The sequence below is a fragment of the Dreissena polymorpha genome, chromosome 1 (genome assembly GCF_020536995.1).
Source record: "Dreissena polymorpha isolate Duluth1 chromosome 1, UMN_Dpol_1.0, whole genome shotgun sequence".
Classification (NCBI taxonomy): domain Eukaryota; kingdom Metazoa; phylum Mollusca; class Bivalvia; order Myida; family Dreissenidae; genus Dreissena; species Dreissena polymorpha.
In genome coordinates this window covers 199100329-199117362 of record NC_068355.1, presented here as the reverse complement: position 1 = coordinate 199117362, position 17034 = coordinate 199100329, and the positions used below count along the sequence as shown (strand labels likewise).

The 17034-nt window shown below is 36.9% G+C and overlaps 2 protein-coding genes and 1 long non-coding RNA gene across 5 annotated transcripts in view; all 3 read left to right on the top strand.

Moving 5' to 3' along the window:
• The window catches only part of LOC127864550 (uncharacterized), a 190362-nt gene that overhangs the window by 50776 nt on the left and 122552 nt on the right, over positions 1 to 17034 (top strand). The window lies entirely within an intron of this gene.
• The window catches only part of LOC127864552 (zinc finger protein 227-like), a 174796-nt gene that overhangs the window by 145357 nt on the left and 12405 nt on the right, over positions 1 to 17034 (top strand). The gene's annotated exons all lie outside the window — the stretch shown is intronic.
• Positions 1474 to 5774, top strand: LOC127864562 (uncharacterized). Its single transcript, XR_008042082.1, has 2 exons — positions 1474 to 2127; positions 4851 to 5774. It is a non-coding gene; the product is annotated as an uncharacterized LOC127864562 (long non-coding RNA).

The following is a 17034-nucleotide window of genomic DNA, read 5'->3' as shown; positions in this document are numbered from 1 at the left end:
TATCAAAGTTGTGGTCACTAGGTCAAAGGTCATGGTCACTGTCACAATAAGTGTTAAAATTGTTTCCGTTCAATAGCTCATCAACGAATTGACCGATTGGTTTGATATTTCATATGCGCATTGTCCTTTGACAGTAGATGACATCTTTTGAAATTGGGGTCACAAGTTCAAAGCCCTGTTTGGAGGGGCATATTTTTCCGACCGCGGAACACTTATTAGACATTAATCTAAAAGGTATTACAGATCACAATTGAAGTTTACCAGTCAAATGAAATCTTTGAACAAACAATCATAAATTATGAACATGTAATTTATTACATTAGACAAGAACATGTAAGAGACGAGTTTGTTTGTGGATGAGATATTGCATAGCTGTTGGATGGGATGCTGTTTGTTTTGATTAACGGATAATTATCAGAATAGAATGTGTAAAATGTAAGCAATATTGACTCACACACCATTGCAGAAAATGAAGAAAGCCAAGACCCCAGAAAAGGACAAGACTGAATACAGTCTTCAAGAGTGGAACTTTGCAAGCTGTATGAACCTGAAACATTGAGATAATGACCATTTTCTCTGTAAGCTCTAGAACAAAACATCCACTTTCTTGCACTAGAAATTTACTAAAATAATGTTACTAAAATCTTACTAAGACCAACAAACATAATTATCAGCTCACGTCTGTCTGTATCTCTGTCGGTAGACCAGTTCGTTTCCGATCAATAACTCGTCAAGGAATTGACCGATTGGCTTGATACTTAGAATGTGCATTGGCATTGAACTGTAAATGACCCCTATTGAAGTTGGGGTCACTAGGTCGAAGGTCAAGGTCACTGTTACAATAAGTGTGAAATTCCGATCAATAACTCATCAACGAATTTAACGATTGGCTTGATACTTTACATGTACATTGGCCTTTGACAATAGATGACCGCTATTGAAATAATGGTCACTTTACTTAGTCAAAGGTAAAGGTCACTGTCACAGTAAGTGTGAAAATCGTTTCCGTTCAAAAAACGAGTTAACAAATTGACCAATTAGCTTGGTACTTCACATGTACATTGTACTTTTACAGTGGGACGGGGGTTGTTTGGATTGAAATTGCTGTAAATGTTTAGATATGAACATATCTAGGCCTAAGTTAAAGCTCTTTCAGATTAAGTAACAAACTAATTCACGAGGTCAAAGGATTGACATAATTTCACAATTCTACCTTGAACTCAGATGAATGCTTTAAAGCCATCATGGCTTCCTTGTTATACATTCAGATGGGGATATGTTTAGCACATAACTAAGAATTTTCAGTTCTGTGCGTTACGGAGTATAGCACAGAACGTATGTCTAAACATAACGCACCGCACAAAACAGGTATATGTGCGGTTCGTTCATGCGTGTGGTTGTCACGTGAGTGATGGTCACTCAGGTGGACACAGGCGTTAATTTGCACGGGGTGTTGATTGTTTGGTCAGTTCTACGCTAGACTTCGATCAGTAAACTTGTGTTCGTCTACAAATCCTACATCGTGTTGTCGACTTTAGCAGAACACAGGGTGTCCATGCTGCAAGATTTGAAATGCATCATAGAAAAGATAAGTGCTAAAAGAAATGTAAATCTGTTAAATCCGTTGTACTGAATCTCGAGCATAGTATCGAGTGTTACGAAGTAGTAACAGAGTTGAAACGATGTATATTTCAAGTAACAATTTCAGCACTAGAGAAAGCCGATCAATTAACAAATAGAAATATTGATGGCACGTGACCGAAAATTCACAGGTCATTAATGGTAGAACACGACAAAAGCTTTCGAACTTTTGGGGAATAAATTGCTATTCTTTGTGGTGTTGTATACATTCTATATGCATATGTGTAAATGTTTTACGAGTCTTATGACGTAATGTTATTTGCAGAAAAATAAGGGTAGAGGCGATGGCATATAAAAAGGCGGAAACATAACGCCACGCGGCGCTCTTGATGGGTCATATCAGAAGCCGGAAGCTTCATCTAACATCGCAACACAAGGGGCTGAAACTCAATTACCATTGAGACGCACAGGACTATGTTTCGCATGTGGCGAACCGGGTCATCGGAAAGGAGCAGCTGGATGTTCAGCAAACAGCTCGACCAATAAGTTAAGTTAATTATGTTTAGAACCCCGTTATCAGAAAATGGGTAGTTTCGTGTTCGTCGGAAAACGTAACGTACAGAAAGTTCCTAAAATTCGAACGTGATCAAAAGGATCCAAGTATAGTTCGCCGGTAAGTTGAAGGAAGGCCCACGCGGTTAAGTAGCAGGAGACTACTGATAGTAAGTACATTTTCGATGTAGTAAATGGCGGTTATAAGTATATTTTTTCCGTCGGAAAACGGTAACGTACAAAAAGATCTGTCTCAATTTATCAAAAGGATCTTAGTATAAAACTGGATCAAAAGGATCTTAGTATGGAAATTGATGCTAGAAGCTCGCCGGTAAAAAGAACGAAAGCCCATGTAGCCAAGCTGTAGCAGGCTACGGATGGTTGTTACATTTAAGATGTAGTAAATTGCGGTTATATGTTTCCTTTTCCGTCGGAAAACGGTAACGTACAGAAAGAGAAAAAAGGAGCAATTGATCAAAAGGATCATAGTATAGAAATATATCAAAAAGAAACAAAAATCATAGAATAAAAAAAAAAAAAAAAAAAAAATACCGGAAGTTTGTCGGTAAGTAGACTGAAAACCCACGTGTTAATTATCATGTTGTTAATACGCCCGTTAAAACGTTTATAGTCGTATTTAATAAGAATGGGAGGCCTCGATATATTTAAAATTATTATTTATTTATTTGTTCTACTTTCGATATAAGAGGAGCGTATCATGATATTGATACATTCACGAACGGTGTGGTTTGAGCTATCAAGAGAATAGCAGGCAGTGTTAGGTTGTTATAAGCTTATATTTGGCACGATAATGGCCGATCATATATTTATTTATTTGTTCTACTTTCGATATTAGAGGAGCGTATCATGATATTGATACATTCACGAACGGTGTGGTTTGAGCTATCAAGAGAATAGCAGGCAGTGTTAGGTTGTTATAAGCTTATATTTGGCACGATAACGGCCGATCATATATTTACTAAAACTCGTTAAAACTAAAATGAGGTTTACTAGCATTCTTACCTCAAATTTACTTAAAATAGTTATTTGCTTTTGTGATGATGGCATACATCACAGTGTAGAATATGAAAAAAAAACATTATATGCTAGTGACTAGACGAGTTTGGATGTTAACTGGCTGAAGAAACAGTATTTTGATTCCTTCTCAGAGAGCAGAATGGCTCGGGCATGTGATCGATATGCAAAAGATGCAGTTTTTCATAATTAAAAATTGAGTAGCTAGGCTAAAAAAAAGTATTGATTCGATGATATAAATTATCAAACGAAAGAAAAAGTAGTACCAAAAGATAAATTAATAGCTAGTCTTGTAGGGCAGATAATTTCCTTTCAGAGTGTGATTGTAAATAAAGTTTGGTGATAACAATGCATATATAAAATTGCATAAATACCAGAGCTAGTTGGAAAGCTCCCGTTATTGTAACGTTGCAAGCTATTTACAAACTTAGATTATGGAAAGAAAGCACTAGGCAGTTAATCAACGGTGGAAAAGATTTCAAAGACAATCAGTTGTTTTTGTGTAATATATTTACTGATGCAAGTACCACAAATTATGGTTTATGGAGGTTTTATAGAAAGTTTTAGCTTTAATGTAGATATAGGCGAAATGACTGTCAAGCTAACGATTTTCATAAAAATTAAAAAGCAAATTTATTCTCAATTTGTTTTATTCCATTGACGAAGAGAGTAAAGGTATGTACTCGTGATCTTTGAGACCCGAAAATGAGAAAATTGGAATGTACATGATCTTAATAAAAAGATCAACCTGTTCCCGGAAGTGAACAGATTATTGACGAAAAGAGAAAAGTTATTCCTGGAAGAGATTACTATATTACACTGTTAAAATCAAGGAGGTACACTGCCAGTGTTTCTATAAACGAAACAGGTAATGCATATTGTGATTTAATATGAAGTCAATACATTAAGCCACCGGAAGTTGGTTTTCAAGATAAACCGGATAAGTATTCCGTCGTTCAACATAACGTAAGTAAAAATTTCTTATGATCAAGAAAATGCCTTGCATACGGCTAGAAAAGGTATGTTATTGCTCCCGGAAGTGAGCCGAAAGAGTTTGCTATGGTCCCCGGAAGTGGACAAAGAGCCCAGTAGATTGCTCCCGGAAGTGAGCAGAAATTGTAGGCTATGGTCCCCGGAAGTGGACATAGAGCCCAGTAGATTGCTCCCGGAAGTGAGCAGAGATGCTCCATGAAGAGAGCAGAGAGTATGCTATGGTCCCCGGGTGTTATGTTATATGAAATGTTTTAAACGCTTTGCAAAATTCGTACATCAAAGTGTATTCGACAATAAAATGTAAAATCTATATTATTCAATGGTAGTCAAAATAAATAACTTTATGTTGTGTGGATACTGGATTCAATGAAAAGAGGCAGTGGGTGCCTTAGTTCAATATGGGGAAACAATGTAAACTGGTTAGTTCAGAAACTAGGTTGGTATCAATAAGATGATATCGTAGAAAGCAAAATGCATCCTTGTTGTTTCAAAAAGGGGCAGTTCGCCTTATTGGCTAATGTTGATTTGTCATACGGAAATTTTAGAGATATTGTGAAATATTGCAAAAAGTTTGGTAGAGACTGTATGATTCCAGGTTGTTTTGTTAACACTAGATTATCATTAAATAAGATAGCGTTAAGGTGCATATCACAATACAGTTATTGATGTATAGTTCATATGTTTGACAGGAAATGTTTTGAGAGGTACTCTGAAGGAGCGATTAGAGGGCTCGGGCTTGCATGGGCTTCGAAGAGATTAGATGGCGGAGAGAATGGCTAAGTAAATACTTAGAACAATCAAGAGCAGACAATACGGTGAAGAAAAGAATTCTTCATGTGCACATTTCATATACTGTGAAGAAAATGTAGTCGCCATGCCAGCCTTACATATATCAGTAGTAATGTACATGGCTCAATTGATGGATCGAGGAAATGTAATAACGTTTTTTACATCTGTGTTTTACAGTATTAATTGGATGCATTCTATTAATAGTGTACATGATCCAAAGAAAGATTTAACAAACTATTATAAGAAGCTTCAAAACGTGTGTGCTTCAAACCATTTCACAAGAAAGATGTATCATGTACATGTGCATTCATTAGAGATGATACAAACATTGTGTTTGATATAAGGAGATTCCACTGTTTTCATTTATTGATAATTTTTGGGTTATGCATGTACATGTATCATGCATATTAACAAATTAAGTGAGTTTCATTGTAATGACCTACAATTGAAATCTGATCACTTTGGTATTAATGTACGCCATTATAATACTGGCATGTATACGAATGGTTCGGATATTATAATTGCAAAATGTACAACTACAACTTCCCATGTGGCGTTTTATTAACAAATATGTAATTAGCAAATTGGTCAGATGAATCAAATGATTTTTTGTTCAAACCAGTTATTGGTTATATATATGTAATTATTTAGACTAGCTAACGCCGAGGGCGTGTTTTAGAGATGTTTGAAGCGACATGGTCGATGGAAGTCTGATAGGGCTAAAGATGGGTACATTGATGATTCTCTAGACAAAAAGCTTTTTATCACTAGACAATTGAAATTATAATTGATTTGCGGTTCGAATATAAAACCTTACTAAACTTTGTTTTTGTTCTATCGCAAGCCTTGCCCAATGCAAAACGTGTTGTGTTTTGTGCTTAGTTGTGTGAAGACGGTAAAAGAACAATTGATGAACCCATATGCACCTTATTATGTGAACTGATGACTCTGGGAATAAGAATGCTATAGGGTATTGTAACGTAAAGGTATGTTTCTTTACGACCAGCTGTATAATACAGCTGTATAATAAATATAATTGGGTTCTTTAAATCTGATGTTTCAGTATCTGATATTCGTCTTTGACTTAGTTTGATTGTTGCTTTGTAATTATTTTGCTGTCTTAGACTGTGGAGAATGCAACAAGGAGTTTAAAGAGGAATGCCCTGTCCATGGATTCTACAACTACATACAGGACAAAGAGGTGAAGCTGTGTTCATATTAAAACATTAAATACAAAAAGAATGAAAATAAAACATGAGACTGTTACGCAAAAAGTGTATTACTGGCAATGCATGTATGAAATTGTCATTGTTTTAATACATGCCAATACATTTAAGAAATACCTTAAATATGCCCTTATTTTTTTTAGCACACCTGAGCACAACGTGCTCATTGTGAGCTTTTGTGATCGCCTTTCGTCCGTCATCAACATTTCGCATTGTGAACACTCTAGAGGCCACATTTATTGTCTGATCTTCATGAAATTTGGTCAGAACATTTGTCCCATTGATACCTCGACTGAGTTCGAAACTGGGTCATGCTGGGTCAAAAACTAGGTCACTAGGTAAAAAAAAGAGAAAAAACCTTGTTAACACTCTAGAGGCCACATTTATTGTCCAATCTTCATGAAATTTTTTCAGAAGATTGGTCTGTATGATATCTTTGATGAGTTCGAAAATGGTTACGTTTGCTTGAAAAACATGGTTGCCAAGGGGCGGGGCATTTTTTTTCTTATATGGCTATATATATGGCTATAGTAAAACCTTGTGGACTCTCTAGAGGCCACATTTATTTTCCAATCTTCATGTAATTTGGTCAGAAAATTGGTCTCAATGATATCTTGGATGAGTTCGAAAATGGTTACGTTTGCTTGAAAAACATTGCCGCCAAGGTGCGGGGCATTTTTCCTTATATGGCTACAGTAAAATCTTGTTAACACTCTAGAGGCCACATTTATTGTCTGATTTTTATGAAACTTGGCCAGAAGATTCATCCCAATAATATCTTGGACAAGTTAAAAAAATGGCTCCGGTTGGTGGAAAAACATGGCCGCCAGGGGGCGGGGCATTTTTCCTTATATGGCTATAGTAAAACCTTGTTAACACTCTAGGGGCCACATTTATTTTCCGATCATCATGACACTTGGTCAGAAGATTTGTCCTAATGATATCTTGGATGAGTTCGAAAATGGTTTGGGTTGCTTAAAAACATGGCCACCAGAGGGATGGGCATTTTCCTAATATGGTTATATATCATGCTTTTGTAAAACCTGCTTAACACTCTAGAGGCCACATTTATTGTCCGATCATCATGAAACTTGGTCAGATGATTTGTCCCAATGATATCTTGGATGATTTCGAAAATGGTTCCGGTTGGTGGAAAAACATGGCCGCCGAGGGGGCATGGCATTTTTCCGTATATAGCTATAGTTAAACCTTGTTAACACTCTAGAAGCCATATTTATTGTACGATCATCATGAAACTTTGTCAGAAGATTTGTCCCAATGATATTTTGGACAAGTTTAAATATTGTTCCAGATGCTTGAAAATTATGGCCACCAGTGGGCCAGGCATTTTTCCTTATATGGACTTATGAATCTTCATGAAACTTTGTCAGTATATTTTTTTAAATGATATCTTGGATGTGTATGAAAATGGTTCAGGTCTGTATTTTCTTTTCCTCTTTAATGTCTCATATAAGACTGCACACTTTAATATTTGTTTGAAATTTAATTTCATGGTTGAGAGAACAACCACAAATTTACCAAACTTAGTGTCCGTCTGATATTTTATTGCACAGTATGTACAACTCTATAAGTATTTAAATTAGGGGTAATCAACACATTTGATACATATACCGAAAATCGGGCTCTCAAAAAGAGGGTGTCCAAAAACTTACTTCTTAATAACGGTAGTTTAAATTTATATTTTTTTTTCAGAGAAGTCTGTGACTCGGACTGTCCCCCTTTTTCGGAAACCAGCTAAGAAAACATTGCATGGAAAGGGTGTCAGAGTGAAGAAAGTTAAGGTATTTAATTTTCCTTTTATGACAAACATGGATAGGATGGAATTACACTGGTCCTGAAGATTGTGTTTCCAACCTCTCTTAACTACCGGGTGGTTCTTGCTCAAACTTTCATAGTGAATTACTTTCATTTGTGATGATCATAAAGTAAGGAATATTGGCTGTAACAACTTTTGACAGAGTTATTGCGTTTGGTCTGTCTTTCGGGTAAAGAAGATATAGTCCTAAAATGTTGTGTTTTTGTCTTCAGCTGCTTTGCGGAATAGGCTCAAGCTTTCACTGCCGGATTGATTAAGAATAGCATTTGCTGAATAATTGCCATTTGTCTGTTTTATATGCACACACGTAATGAGGGGAGTGATGGGGCATGTGCACTTGCGCACCTCCATATTTTGGTTGGAATATTTTTGACAGATGCAGATTTATGAATGCTTCTTCTCGCCCGTAACTAAACAATGATTGCTGCTAAAGAGCTGAAACGTAATATACATATTAACCAACATGTGAACTTGCGCATCTTGATATTTTGGTTCATAGGTTTCATACAACTGGAGTTCTGTCCCCTTTTTATGCCCCAGGTATTGGGCATATAGCAGTCGCACTGTCCATCTGGCTTGCATTCCCATTTCGGAGTTTTTTTCTAAAGGCTTGCAGGTATTGACCTTATTTTTGTCGTGAGTCTATCTGTATGATTTACAGATCAAGCTCAAGTTGTATTCTGGTCCATTGATTTTGGGCAAAGTTACGGGCCTTGGAAATTTACATTTCCTCTAGGATATCAGTTTTTCGGACTTTTTCCTAATTGCTTGCAGATATTGACCTGAATTTGGGTGTGTCAGTTAAGCTAAATGACTTACAGATCAAGTTTGAATTCCATTGATTGTTGACAAAGTTACAGGTTTTAGACTTAAAAATTGTCCTCGTAAAGAACACTTGTCCGCCTTTTTTTCTAAATGCTTTCAGATACTGTCCTTTATTTTAGGTGAGTAAGTCTACCCAAATAATCAAGTTTGAGTTTTGTGATTTTTTGGCAAAGTTACGGGCCTTGGACCTTGAATTTTCTAAAGAATAACAATTTTCTCTAAAACAACACTTTTCCAGATTTTTTTCCTGGTTTATTTATATTTGAAACATTTATATTGTTAGCTACCAAAAAGACTGATGTTTCAACCCACATATATGTGTATGCCCCCTTCTCAAGAAAGCAGCATAAAGCAGTCACTCTGTCTGTGCGTCTGCGTGAAACTTTCTGTCTTTACTATTATATGCCATTTATCCAAAGTATTGATAGATTTTGAATTAATTTTGTGCGAATGTCTTCCATCATAAGACAACAGGTCGCATTGAACACGAGTGTCCCTGTCCTATAAGACAAGGTCACACTAAGAAGTCAAATGTCAATTTGATCATTTCAATTCCTGTCTTTGCCATGACTTTGTCATGTATTGATATATTTTTTACTACTTGGCACCAATGTTAACCATCATAAGATGGTATGTGACATGTAAAAACCGTCTCCTACCTTAACAGTCAAGGTATTATTTTAAGGTCAAAGGTCAAATTCAACCATAAAGTTACTTTTTCGCGACATAAGTTGAGTTTTGAGACAACAGTGGAATGCGGAGTCGTCTGTACCCTATGGACACATAAAAAAGTACATTTTTAGCTAACCTGAGCACAACATGCGCATGTTGAGCTTTTGTGATCAGTTTTTGGTCTGTTGTTTTTCGTGCATCGTCAACATTTACCTTGTTAACACTCTAGAGGTAGCATTTTTTGTCCAATCTTCATGAAACTTGGTCAGAACATTTGTCCCAATTATATCTCAGCTGAGTGCGAAAATTGTTTCCGGTCTGTTGAATAACATGGCCAACAGCACGGGGGCGTTTTTCCTAATTATATGGCTATAGTAAAAACTTGTTAGCACTCTAGAAGTCTTATATTGAGTCCAATCTTCATGAAAATTGATCAGAACATGTGTTCTAATGATATCACTGCTAAGTTTTAAAATAGTTCCGTTTCGTTGAAAAACATTGCCGCCAGAGGGTGGGACAGTTTTACTCATCGGGCTACGGTAAAACCTTGATAAAACTCTGTAAGTGACAATTCTTAATGTAAGTGACAATTCTTAAAACGTTGGTCAGATCATTTGCTCGAATGATATTATGGCTGAATTTCGGAAATTGGCTGGGTTCCTTGAAAAAAATATGGGCGCTTCGGGGGTCGAGTAAAGTTGTCCATATATGGTTATAGTGAAACCTCGTTTAAGCTCTTATGGCCACATATATTAGCCAATCATAACGAAACTTGGTCAGAACATTTGCCCTAATTAAATCTTGTCTAAGCTTAAAACTGGGTTATATGAGGGCAAAAAATAAGTCACTAGGTTCAGTTTGGATCAAATAGAATGAAGCATTATCATACTCTAGAATTCATTTTCTTTGTCCAATGTTCTTGAACCAACATACTTACTCAAATTCATATTATTAGATATTTTTGACATAATCACATTATGGCTTTTTTCTTTAAATTACATTTGTTTTTACTTGTGTTGTGAGTAACTAAAAAAACTATTGCCGTGAGAAGGCTGAAATCTTACAAACATACAAACCAGCATGTGCAGTTGTTGGCCTCATACTTTGGATGTGTATTTTATCCTTTTTAACAGTGGTAGTAATCCCGTTTTAGCAAAAAACATACGCGAAATAAGTATTATTGCAGACTAAAGAAACATTTTAAACATTGTGTGTCCTTCGCATCTCCATCTTTTGGTTCAGTTTTTTTTCCAGACATAAGCGATATTTAGGCATAAAAACCATACAGACACATTTCCAGGTCACTGTATAATATATGTTTCTGATAATTGTCTGTAAAGGTTTCTTTGACTGCTAAGTGAATATTTTTTACATTTTAACTGCTGAATAAAGATGATAGTAAATAAAGGAGTTTGCCTTTTTGATCATTCCTGGGTGAAGTATGTAACTAAAGAGTCTTTGTCATTTTGTCCACTTCCTAATAAATAGTGGTCTTGTTGCGGTGGCATTGGTGTCTTTGTTACATTTTTATACTACTCTTCGAAGAAGAAGGGGATTATTGTTTTGCTGTCTGTCTTTCGGTAGACCTGTTGGTAGACCAGTCTAAATGTCGTTAGACCTGTCAGTAGACCAGTCTGAATGTCAGTAGACCAGTTAGTTGCAGATCAATAACTAGGTCAAAGGTCACTAGGTCAAAGGTCAAGGTCACTGTCCTAATTTGAATAAGTGTGAAAATTGTTTCCGATCAATAACTTATCAACGAATTGACTGATTGGCTCGATACTTCACATTTGCATTGGCCTGGGACAGTAGTTGACCCCTATTAAAAGTCGGGTCACTAGGTTAAAGTTCAAGATGAATATCACACTAAGTGTGAAAATCGTTTCCGATCAATAACTTGTCAAAGATTTGACCGTTTGGCCTGCTACTTCACATGTGCATTAGCCTTGGACAATAGATGACCCCTACCGAAATTGGGTCACTAGGTCTATATTTCAAAGTCACTATCACTCTCAGAAAAGTTTCCGATCAATAAATCGTCAAGGAATTTACCGATTGGCTTGATACTTTACATGTACATTTGCCTTAGACAGTAGATCACCCCTATTGAAATTGTGGTCACTAGGTCAAAGGTCAAGGTTCTTATCACACAAATTGTTAAAATCGTTTCCGATCAATAACTTATCAACCAATTGCCCGTTTGGCTTGATACTTCACATGTGTTTTGGCTTTGAACAGTAGATGACCCCTATTGAAATTCGTGCCACTAGGTCAAAGGTCAAGGTAACTGTTACACACTAAGTGCGAAATTGTTTCCGATCAATAACTTGTCAACTGATTCACCGATTGACTTGATACTTATCATTTATATTGGCCTAACGTGTTAACTGATTCACCGATTGACTTGATACTTATCATTTACATTGGCCTTGAACAGTAGATGACCCCTATTGAAATTGGAATCACTAGGTCAAAGGTGGTGGTCACTGGCAAAAAAGTGGGAAAAGCGTTTCTGATCAATTAACGAATTCACCGATTGGCTTGATACTTCCCATGCGCATTGGCCTTTGACAGTAGATGACCGCTTTCGAAATTTGGGTCACTAGTTCAAAGGTCAAGGTCACTGTCACAGTAAGTGGGAAAATTGTTTACGATCAATAAATTATCAACGAACTGACTGATTGGCTTGATACTTTACATGCGCATTGGCCTTGGGCAGTAAATGACCCCTATTGAGATTGAGGTCACTAGGTCAAAGATCAAGATCACACTAAGTGGTTTCCGATCAATAACTCGTCAACGAATTTACCGATTGGCTTGATACTTGAGATGTGCATTGGCCTTGGAAAGTAGATGATCCCTATTGAAATTTGGGTCACTAGGTCAAATGTCAAGGTCACTATCACACTAAGTGTGAAAATCGTTTCCGATCAATAACTCGTCAACCAATTGACCGATTGTCTTGATACTTCAAATGAGCATTGGCCTTGGACAGTAGATGACCCATATTGAAATTGGGGTCAAAGGTCAGGTCACTGATACGCATTAAGAGTACGATCGTTTCCGATTAATCACTCGTCAACTGATTCACCGATGGGCATGATACTTCCCATGTGCATTGGCCTTGGACAGTAGATGACCCCTATTGAAAGTAAGGTCACTAGATCAAAGGTCATGGTCAGTGATACACACTTTGTGTGAAATCGGTTCCCATCAATAACTCGTCAACTGATACACCGATTAGCTTTATACTTCACCTGTGCATTTGCCTGTGACAGTTGATGAGCTCTTTTTAAATTGCGGTCACTAGGTCAAAGGTCAAGGTAACTTACACACTAAGTGCGAAATCGTTTCCGATCAATAACTTATCAACTGATTCACCGACTGGCTCGATAATTCACATGTGCATTGGCCTTGGACAGTAGATGACCCCTATTGAAATAGGGGTCACTAGGTCAAAGGTAATGGTCACTGGCACAGTAAGTCGGAAAAGCGGTTTTGACCAATCAACGAATCGACCGATTTGCTTGATACTTCCCATGCGCATTTGACCTTGGACAGTAGATGACCCCAATTAAAATTGGGGTCACACGGTCAAAGGTCAATCAATAACTCGTCAATTAATTGACCGATTGGCTTGATACTTTACATGCGCATTGGCATTGGACAGTAGATGACCCCTATTGAAATTGGGGTCACTAGGTCAAAGGTCAAGGTCACTATCACACTAAGTGGTTTCCGATCAATAACTCAACGAATTGACCGATTGGCTTGATGCTTCACATGTGCATTTACCTTGGACAGTAGATAACCTCTATTGAAATTGTGGCCACTAGGTCAAAGGTCAACGTCACTGGCACAATAAGTGGGAAAAGCGTTTCAGATCAATGACTTATCAACGAATCGACCGATTGGCTCGATTTTTCCCATGCGCATAGGCCTTGGACAGTAGATGACCCCTATCAAAGTTGTGGTCACTAGGTCAAAGGTCATAGTCACTGTCACAATAAGTGTTAAAATTGTTTCCGTTCAATAGCTCATCAACGAATTGACCGATTGGTTTGATATTTCATATGCGCATTGTCCTTTGACAGTAGATGACATCTTTTGAAATTGGGGTCACAAGTTCAAAGCCCTGTTTGGAGAGGCATATTTTTCCGACCGCGGAACACTTATTAGACATTAATCTAAAAGGTATTACAGATCACAATTGAAGTTTACCAGTCAAATGAAATCTTTGAACAAACAATCATAAATTATGAACATGTAATTTATTACATTAGACAAGAACATGTAAGAGACGAGTTTGTTTGTGAATGAGATATTGCATAGCTGTTGGATGGAATGCTGTTTGTTTTGATTAACGGATAATTATCAGAATAGAATGTGTAAAATGTAAGCAATATTGACTCACACACCATTGCAGAGAATGAAGAAAGCCAAGACCCCAGAAAAGGACAAGACTGAATACAGTCTTCAAGAGTGGAACTTTGCAAGCTGTATGAACCTGAAACATCGAGATAATGACCATTTTCTCTGTAAGCTCTAGAACAAAACATCCACTTTCTTGCACTAGAAATTTACTAAAACAATGTTACTAAAATCTTACTAAGACCAACAAACATAATTATCAGCTCACGTCTGTCTGTATCTCTGTCGGTAGACCAGTTCGTTTCCGATTAATAACTCGTCAAGGAATTGACCGATTGGCTTGATACTTAGAATGTGCATTGGCATTGAACTGTAAATGACCCCTATTGAAGTTGGGGTCACTAGGTCGAAGGTCAAGGTCACTGTTACAATAAGTGTGAAATTCCGATCAATAACTCATCAATGAATTTAACGATTGGCTTGATACTTTACATGTACATTGGCCTTTGACAATAGATGACCGCTATTGAAATAATGGTCACTTTACTTAGTCAAAGGTAAAGGTCACTGTCACAGTAAGTGTGAAAATCGTTTCCATTCAAAAAATGAGTTAACAAATTGACCAATTAGCTTGGTACTTCACATGTACATTGTACTTTTACAGTGGGACGGGGTTGTTTGGATTGAAATAGCTGTAAATGTTTAGATATGAACATATCTAGGCCTAAGTTAAAACTCTTTCAGATTAAGTAACAAACTAATTCACGAGGTCAAAGGATTGACATAATTTCACAATTCTACCTTGAACTCAGATGAATGCTTTAAAGCCATCATGGCTTCCTTGTTATACATTCAGATGGGGATATGTTTAGCATCATAACTAAGAAGGTAAAAGAACAATTGATGAACCCATATGCACCTTATTATGTGAACTGATGACTCTGGGAATAAGAATGCTATAGGGTATTGTAACGTAAAGGTATGTTTCTTTACGACCAGCTGTATAATACAGCTGTATAATAAATATAATTGGGTTCTTTAAACCTGATGTTTCAGTATCTGATATTCGTCTTTGACTTAGTTTGATTGTTGCTTTGTAATTATTTTGCTGTCTTAGACTGTGGAGAATGCAACAAGGAGTTTAAAGAGGAATTCCCTGTCCATGGATTCTACAACTACATACAGGACAAAGAGGTGAAGCTGTGTTCATATTAAAACATTAAATACAAAAAGAATGAAAATAAAACATGAGACTGTTACGCAAAAAGTGTATTACTGGCAATGCATGTATGAAATTGTCATTGTTTTAATACATGCCAATACATTTAAGAAATACCTTAAATATGCCCTTATTTTTTTTTAGCACACCTGAGCACAACGTGCTCATTGTGAGCTTTTGTGATCGCCTTTCGTCCGTCATCAACATTTTGCCTTGTGAACACTCTAGAGGCCACATTTATTGTCTGATCTTCATGAAATTTGGTCAGAACATTTGTCCCATTGATACCTCGACTGAGTTCGAAACTGGGTCATGCTGGGTCAAAAACTAGGTCACTAGGTAAAAAAAAGAGAAAAAACCTTGTTAACACTCTAGAGGCCACATTTATTGTCCAATCTTCATGAATTTTTTTCAAAAGATTGGTCTGTATGATATCTTTGATGATTTCGAAAATGGTTACGTTTGCTTGAAAAACATGGTTGCCAAGGGGCGGGGCATTTTTTCTTATATGGCTATATATATGGCTATAGTAAAACCTTGTGGACTCTCTAGAGGCCACATTTATTGTCCAATCTTCATGTAATTTGGTCAGAAAATTGGTCTCAATGATATCTTGGATGAGTTCGAAAATGGTTACGTTTGCTTGAAAAACATTGCCGCCAAGGTGCGGGGCATTTTTCCTTATATGGCTATAGTAAAATCTTGTTAACACTCTAGAGGCCACATTTATTGTCTGATTTTTATGAAACTTGGCCAGAAGATTCATCCCAATAATATCTTGGACAAGTTAAAAAAATGGCTCCGGTTGGTGGAAAAACATGGCCGCCAGGGGGCGGGGCATTTTTCCTTATATGGCTATAGTAAAACCTTGTTAACACTCTAGGGGCCACATTTATTTTCCGATCATCATGACACTTTGTCAAAAGATTTGTCCTAATGATATCTTGGATGAGTTCGAAAATGGTTTGGGTTGCTTAAAAACATGGCCACCAGAGGGCTGGGCATTTTTCCTAATATGGTTATATATCATGCTTTTGTAAAACCTGCTTAACACTCTAGAGGCCACATTTATTGTCCGATCATCATGAAACTTGGTCAGATGATTTGTCCCAATGATATCTTGGATGATTTTCGAAAATGGTTCCGGTTGGTGGAAAAACATGGCCGCCGAGGGGGCATGGCATTTTTCCGTATATAGCTATAGTTAAACCTTGTTAACACTCTAGAAGCCATATTTATTGTACGATCATCATGAAACTTTGTCAGAAGATTTGTCCCAATGATATTTTGGACAAGTTTAAATATTGTTCCAGATGCTTGAAAAACATGGCCACCAGTGGGCCAGGCATTTTTCCTTATATGGACTTATGAATCTTCATGAAACTTTGTCAGTATATTTGTTTAAATGATATCTTGGATGTGTATGAAAATGGTTCAGGTCTGTTGAAAAACTTGGCTGCCAGGGTGTTCACTAGTCATGAAAGTTGGTAAGAACATTTTGTTCTAATGACATCTTGGGCTGCACAGAACGGGTCAGTTCCTTTGAATCTCAGGTGAGCGACTTTGGGCCTTTCAGGCCCTCTTGTTATAATTAATTCTCATGTACCTTAATATTGATTGCAGGTGTCAGCAGGGGACCCTCTTAAAGCTGACCATACATTGCCAGAATGCCTTGAAATCAAACGTTCCAAAATAATTGGAGCTGGTCTTGGAGTGTTTTCCAAGGTAGGACAAGAATCCAGAATCATGTTTGGACCATATGGGGGCGATATCATCACAGACAACCCCAATTCAGGATATTGCTGGCAGGTATAGATTGCTTCAAAAGATCCTTAGCTTGATGTATAAACACTTATTTTTTGATTTGATGTGAGATGCAAAAGTAATGTAACAAAGTAAAACATGTTTAAAATAAAGATCTGCATTTGCTACAA